General features: G+C 40.3%; 1 pseudogene; it reads left to right on the top strand.

The window, feature by feature from the left end:
• Positions 1 to 733: 733 nt before the first annotated feature.
• On the top strand, positions 734 to 1,288 carry LOC144240519 (chromobox protein homolog 3 pseudogene; annotated as a pseudogene).
• The last annotated feature ends 6,785 nt before the right edge of the window (positions 1,289 to 8,073 follow it).

Raw genomic sequence — 8,073 nt, forward strand, 5'->3', positions numbered from 1 at the left:
AAACCTTCCATGCATTCTCCAAATTAGGTTGACTTTGTTATTATCTCTCATAACCTGTGTTTAGATTCATCATCAAAATTTTTATTGATTAATGGAAGGTAATACAAAGCAATGAAATTTTAATGTATTATACTGAGCACATATTAGGAGCCAGGCAATGTTCTAGACTCTGGAATACAACAGTGAGAAGGCAGGGGTTTTGTTTGTTTGTTTGTTTGTTTACCTCATGGTACTTACAATCTAGTAAGGGAGACAGTTGGAAAACAAACATATAAGATCATGACAATATATATGTGATAATAAAGCAAGAAAGGGGACATAGTGTGACTTGCTTTAATATAATTTTAGATGAGTGACAAGGACAGGTCTCTTCAATGATGTGACATCTAAGCTGAATGAACTGAGGGAGCAAGCCACAGCAACATCAAGGAAAGAGCAATTCAGGCAGAGGGAACAGCATGTGCAAAGCAAGAAAGCTGGAGGCAATGGATCTGGGATAGAGATGCATATCTACAGATAGGAAAATGGCTACATTAATTACAGGTTAAAAATTATATAACCAGAGCGTCTGCCTGGCGCGCAGCTCCTCAGCCCTCTCCCCCTCCGATGCAGCTGGGTGTTGAGGGGCGCAGGGCTGTAGACGGTGCAGACCCGGGACCTGGACCGGGACCGGGACCGGGACCAGAGCAGCTCAGAGGCAGTGAATAACACCTCTTCAAGTCTGCAATAAAAAATGGCCTCCAATAAAACTACATTGCAAACAAATGGGAAAGAAACAGAATGGAAAGAGTAAAAACATAGAAGAGACAGAACCTGAAGAATTTGTGGTGGAAAGAGTACTGGACCAACGTGTAGTGAATGGGAAGATGGAGTATTTCCTGAAGTGGAAAGGAGTTACAAATGCTAACTATACTTGGGAACCTGAAGAAAATTTAGATTGTCCAGAGTTAATTGAAGCATTTCTTAATTCTCAAAAAGCTGGTAAAGAAAAAGATGGTACAAAAAGAAAATCTTTATCTGACAGTGAATCTGATGATAGCAAATCCAAGAAGAAAAGAGATGCTGCTGATAAACCAAGAGGCTTTGCCAAAGATCTTGATCCTGAACGAATAATTGGTGCCACAGACAGCAGTGGAGAATTAATGTTTCTCATGAAATGATTCAGATGAGGCAGACTTGGTGCTGGCAAAAGAGGCAAATATGACGTGTCCTCAGATTGTAATTGCTTTTTATGAAGAGAGCCTAACTTGGCATTCTTGTCCAGAAGATGAAGCTCAATAAGTGTTTGTGTTGCGCCCTCTCTCTCCCTCTCATATATGTATATATATGTATGTATATATGTATATATAATTAGGAAAGCAAAACTTATATATATATATATATATATAATCTGGGTCTTGGTTTTTTTATTTATTAGTGTGAAAAATAACATTCTAATGAAAATCAAGTTTGATATGTTTGTTTCGAAGTAGTATTGGGGGAGTTGTTGGGGTTTTTTGCATCTATAGCACTGATTACTTTGAATAAATAAAAGCTTTCTGTAGTTGCTTCCTTTTTCAGAAAAGAGTATTTCTTTTTCTAGATGTTGGGAGAAATCATCATAGTTGTTACTCAATCAGAATTTGTGTTTAACTCCTATATGCCTAAGGACCATTCTGGGGTTTTTGTCTATTGCGGGGGTTGGGGGGTTGTGTATATACTTAAAATAAATATGTAAACGTTTTTTTCCTTTTTCTTTTTTTTAAACATTCCCCAAAATAAAAGCAGCATTTTAAGGATGGATAAGCCCATGGATAAGCCCATGTTTCTGGGATGCCATCATTTTAAGCAACCTAAGAAGTAATTCACTTAAGTTGCAATTTTTCCTGAAGTCTTAACCTTTCAAATTTTTTAATTAATTGGACAATTTACATGTAATGTGAGCAATTTAAAATGGACAATTTGAAAGCAACCATATCAGAATCCATGTCTATAGTCACACAAATGCAAGTTTGTTTGCAAGAATCCCTGAAAGGAAAATGCTAACACTACCAACAACCTCCCTACCCAAATGAGAAAGCCAGACAAGTCCTGATATGTTTTAATTAGGTAAATAAAACTTAGTTAAATCTGAAGAACCATTCCTTTTCAAGAAATTGAAATCCCTGTGTTGCATTCACTAAAAGGTCATGATTCATGGAATGTCTAAGATTTGTTCATGGAAGCCTGATCATAATCATATGGTTAGTGATGTTGGCAATTTAGCACCTGCTGGAATAAATGGGGGAACAAACCTCTGTAATCTAAATTCTTTCTTTTTTAATGTTTTATTTATTTCTGCGGGAGAAAGAGAGAGACAGTGTGAGCAGGGGAGGGTCAGAGAGAGAGGGAGACACAGAATCTGAAACAGGCTCCAGGCTCTGAGCTGTCAGCACAGAGCCCTACACGGGGCTCAAACCCACGAGACGTGAGATCATGACCTGAGCCGAAGTCGGACGCTCAACCGACTGAGCCACCCAGGTGCCCCATGTAATCTAAATTCTTGACCTGCATGTTTTTTCTTTGCCCCAACTCATTCCTTACATGTAGGCTCAATTTTCTCAGTATTTGAGTTACTGGTTCAGCAGAAACCAGGAAAAACAATAACTTTGTAGCCAGAATGTTATCCAACTGTATATTGTTTACTTTATTGTAAATACTGGTAAACAGTGGTCAATAAATAGTTTTATATTAAAAAAATTATATAACCATTATTAACATAACTATTTACTTTTGTTTATTGTTTTAATATATACAAAGCCTTTCCCCTACTAGACATTAAGTACTCATCTCTGTATTCCTTTTTTATGTGTAGCTATATTTTTATATTTCTTTTATTTATCTGGAATGTGGGGGGGGTTTGTTTTGTTTTGTTTTAAGATTTTATTTGTTATAAAGAAGTTATCAAACTCAACACCCAAAAAACAAATGATCCAGTGAAGAAGTGGGCAAAAGACATGAATAGACACTTCTCCAAAGAAAACATCCAGATGGCCAACCAACACATGAAAAAATGCTCAACATCTCTCATCATCAGGCAAATACAAATCAAAACTATAATGAGAGACCACATGACACCTGTCAGAATCACTAACATTAACAACTCAGGCAGCAACAGATGTTGTGAAGATGCAGAGAAAGAGGTTCTCTTTTGCACTGCTGTTGGGAATTCAAACTGGTGCAGCCACTCTGGAAAACAGTGTGGAGATTAATCAAAAGAAAAAAATTAAAAATAGGACTACCCTATGACCCAGAAATTGCACTACTAGGTATTTATTCAAGAGATACAGGTATGCTGTTTTGAAGTGACACATGCACCCCAATGTTTATAGCAGAACTATCAACAATAGCCAAAGTATGGAAAGAGTCCAAATGTCCATCAATGGGTGAATGGACAAAGAAGACGTGGGGTGTGTGTGTGTGTATGTGCGCGTGCCCAATGGAGTGTTACTCAGCAATCAAAAAGAATGAAATCTTGCCATTTGCAACCATGTGGATGGAACTAAAGAGTATTATGTTAAGCAAAATTATTTAAAGACAAATATCATATGACTTCACTCATATGAGGACTTTAAGATACAAAACAGATGAACATAAGGGAAGGGAAGCAAAAATAATATAAAAACAAGGAGGGGACAAAACATAAGAGACTCTTAAATATGGAGAACAAACAGAGCATTACTGGAAGGGTTGTGAGAGAGAGGATGGACTAAATGGGTAAGGGACGTTAAGGAATCTACTCCTGAAATCATTGTTGCACTATATGCTAACAAACTTGGATGTAAATTATAAAAATAAATTAAATAAGAAATATGGGGGGGGATTTTATTTGTAAGTAATCTCTACACCCAACATGGACTTAAACTCACAACCCCAAGAATTTTTACAAATTCTTTCCCTTTTTTTTCTTTCTCTCTTGTTATGTTTTTATGTGTACTAGGATATGCCTTAGGATTTTGTTTCTATTCACCTGACTGCTGTGTCTTAGACCAATACCCCACTGCCTTTATTTTTTTCTATTTTATTATAAGTTTCCAAACAAAAGATAAAAAAAAGAATAATATATATACTGAACACCTCTGCATTGCCTTGATTCAACAATTATATACCGTTTGCCATATTTGCTTTAGATGGTGTAGGAGAGCTGATGACAACATTGACTCCATTTTTTACCTTCTGTCTTGTTCATGCCTGTACAATGACCTTCCTCTGGGCTACATGTTCCAGGCCCCATGGAGGTTAATGTACACCTTGACCAGAATATGGGAAGGCTTGTTCTGGTCCACAGAAGGCCACTTTAGGTAATCACCCTTTAACTTCACCGCAATGCCCCTTGCTGTATAAAAGCTGTGGATAAGGTCTGAACTGGGCAGAAAATAGCTGCCTAGCACCTGGATTATCACCTACCTGATCCCCTACATCAGTAAATTACTCTGAATAAGACTCTGTATAAATGGTATGGGGTGGCTTCTTTCATTTTTCAATCTCAAAGTGTCTTCTCAGTCTGGAGGATACTTCACTGTTCCTCCACCACTTTCTAACTATTGGCAAAGAAGCCAGGATGTTAAAAACAAAACAAGCATGGGGAATGGGGTCATGACAAGAAAGCCCATTGTCTAAGGGGGTAAACCCAGATTGGCCAACCATCTGCGTCTTTGCAAATGGCAAAGATTTGGCCATGTTTTTTGACTATTTTCAACCAGTGCATAGGTACAGGAATGCCCCCAAAATGCCCCAGGGATTGTTAGATATCTTATCTGAAATGGTGGGGAAAGGAAATGGAGAAGTGAAAGTGAACAAGCTTTTGCGGTGGTAGTTTGGACATGATCTGTGCATTAAGAGATGCCATGGAAAAGGAATTACAGGCAAGGAGAATGGACTAGAGAAGTGTTGACTTTGGAAAAAGATGTATGAGGTGCATATTTCTCTAATATGGACATTTTGTCCAAAAGAATCCAATAGCAGGAGGAATCTTTAGAAATTATGGCATGTAGGGTGCCTGGCTGGCTCAGTAGGAAGAACAAATGACTCGATCTCAAGGCCATAAGTTTGAGCCCCATATTGGGTATAGAGATTACTAAAAAAATAAATAAACTTTTAAAAATATGGCATGTAAGATGGCAAAGATGCATGGGTGCAAATACAATGCACTAAAGGGAAAACTATTATAACTCAAGAGAATTGGGACACTTAACCATGGGATACCTGGGATAATCAGTCCTCTGATGAGGAGGACATTATCATAGAAGACAAAAATGATTTATAGGCATGCCTTTTGATTCAAACAAAAACCCGGACCAATTGTGAGTCAAAAATAGCCTCAGTCACTTGCTCAACCTGCCTTGTGACAAAGATTATATGCCACAGACATGGGTGAGAAATGCCATGACTAATTGGATACATGCTGGCATTAAGACAGTCCAGCCTGGGGCGCCTGGGTGCTAAAGACAGTTGAACATTTAACTTTGGCTCAGGTCATGATCTCACAGTTCATGAGTTTGAGCCCCATATCAGGCCTGCTGCTGTCCATGCAGAGCCAGCTTCAGATCCTCTGTCCCTCTTTCCCTGGGCCCCTCCCCTGCTCTCTCTCTCTCAGAAATAAATAACACTAATTAAAAAACAGCCTGGCCTAACAAAGTACACTGGACCTCTAATGAAGAACTACAGGAAATTATACAGAAACTGGCAATGAAACATGGCATTTACAACCAGTATTTATTTTATTTTATTTTTTACGTTTATTTCTTTTGAGAGAGAGAGAGAGTGAGAGAGAGAGAGAGAGTGCGCACGCACAAGCGGGGGAGGGGCAGAGAAAGAGAGACAGAATCCCAAGCAGGCTCCACACCATCAGCACAGAGCCCCATACAGGGCTCAAATTCATGAACTGTGAGATTATGACCTGAGCTGAGACAAGAGTTGGATGCTTGATTAATCGACTGCGCCACCCAGGTTCCCCTACACTCAGGATTTTAGAGTCCAAGATAATGAATTATTTTCCTCTGGTATGAAAGGCTGTATCTTAGAGTGAGCCCCAGGGGTATGTTACAAGACTTTAGCATCTGTCCTTGCCCCTATGGTTAATGAGCCCCTTGCTATAGTAGCTGCTCTGGTGGCTGACTTAAGTGAAAATGAAATAATCTGTTGGAGTGCCTTGGCTGGCCCAGTCAGTACACTGTGCAACTCTTGATATGGGTCGGAGTCATGAGTTCAATCTCCATGTTGGGCATGGAGACCATTTTTTTTAAATCTGTCATAAGGGAAATAGATGGGTTGAAAAATGGGGGAAAACAAGGAGGCTTGAGAAGATGGCAGAAGAGAATCATAACCTCACCTCATTCCATGTTTATAACTAGGTATCATTCATATCCAAGTAAATATATGGGAGAGTGTTCCAAAGACTGGCAGAACAAATTCCATAACTAAGTGTAGAGAAAAAGTTGCATCTGACAGGTTAGGAAGGGAAGAAACCATGGTCAGAGCTGCTTGCAGGAGAAAGGGGCTGCAGTCACAGAGAAAGAAAAGCACCAGAGAGCCCACACTGAGAAAATGAATTCCCATAGTGTCTGGCCTTGCAGACCTGAGGGGCTGAATTCCATGAATTTGTACAACCAGCAAGACTTGGAGCTTGGAGCTTTAAAAGTCAGCTGACTCAGCACTGGGTGAGCCAGGAGGGCTAGTAGTGGCTGGGTCCCCGCCCTTAAAGAGGCAACAGCCTGAGGAGAGGCAATGTAGAATTGACAGTTTGCGAAATGGAAGGGGGATCTGTTTATACTGATTTTTGAGTGTGTTAGGGGGACTTCTCTAGGAACAAAGGAGCTGACAGTCTCCATTTTTCTCTCCAACCCCATAGCAGGAGGCAGCACTGCCTAACCTGTTAGCAGTTCTCCCTGGAGAACATGTTCTTCTGAGAACTCACCCACTCCAAGCGTGCTGGCCTCCACCCTGGACTCGGGGCAAATTTTGTTCCAATCATGCTGCACCCCCAGCTGCCACTGGACTTCAGGAGATTCAGCGTAGGACTAGCAGCTCAGTGCAAATTTTGCTAACACCATGTGAATGCTCTGCCCAGCTACAGTATGTACAGAAGCCATGGGATCCTAACCACTGCCATTCCTGCCATTCCTGTGAGCCATGCCCCAGCAGCCACCAGGCTGTGGGGGATCCAGTGTAGGAGTAGCAGCTCAGTAGAAATTTTGCTAACACTGTTGTCCTGTCCCCAAACCCTTCGATGTCATGTCCCCTCAGAGCTGGACTGCCTGGGCCTCACTAACAATCACAGAGAGCAAGCACAGCCCACAATAGGCAGAGGCAGTCCAGACATCTGGACTGAAAGGAAAAGCAACTCAGACACAAATAGAGGATGCAAGCAACACACACAGGAGATTTCCCTGAAGTGCCAGGTGCTGATGAACAGGGGACATAACACTGTAGGGCACTGCAGAACCTCTTCTTTAAAAAAAAAATTTTTTTTAATGTTTATTCATTTTGAGGAGGGGGAGAGGGAGAGAAAGTGAGGGAGAGAGACAGAGGAGTGGGAGAGGACGAGAAAAAGGGAGACAGAATCTGAAGCAGGCTCCGGGCTCCCAGCTGTCAGCACATAGCTCAATGCAGGGCTTAAACCCGTGAACTGCAAGATCATGACCAGAGCTGAAGTCAGCCACTTAACCGACCAAGCCACCCAGACGCCCTCAGAACCTCTTTTTCATAAAGCCACTTACTACTTGCAAGAGTAGAAGACAGGGCTGACTTTCCTAACACAGAAAAACAGACACAGATGTAGACAAAATGAGGAAACAGAGAAATATGTCCCAAATGAAAGAGAGGAGAAAATCACAGCAGGAGATCTAAGGAAAATAGAAATATGTAATATGCCTGATAAAGAATTTAAAGTAATGATCATATGAGGTGTGTGAGTGGCTCAGTCATGTCCTCAAACACTGTCTCTATTTCTCAAATATAAACATTTTATTTATTAATTAATTTATTTTAAATATTTTAAAAATGTTTTTTAATTTATTTTTGAGAGTCAGCAGGAGCAAGGGAGGGTCAGAGAGA

Source organism: Crocuta crocuta, unplaced genomic scaffold (genome assembly GCF_008692635.1).
Source record: "Crocuta crocuta isolate KB4526 unplaced genomic scaffold, BGI_CrCroc_1.0 scaffold251, whole genome shotgun sequence".
Classification (NCBI taxonomy): Eukaryota; Metazoa; Chordata; class Mammalia; order Carnivora; family Hyaenidae; genus Crocuta; species Crocuta crocuta.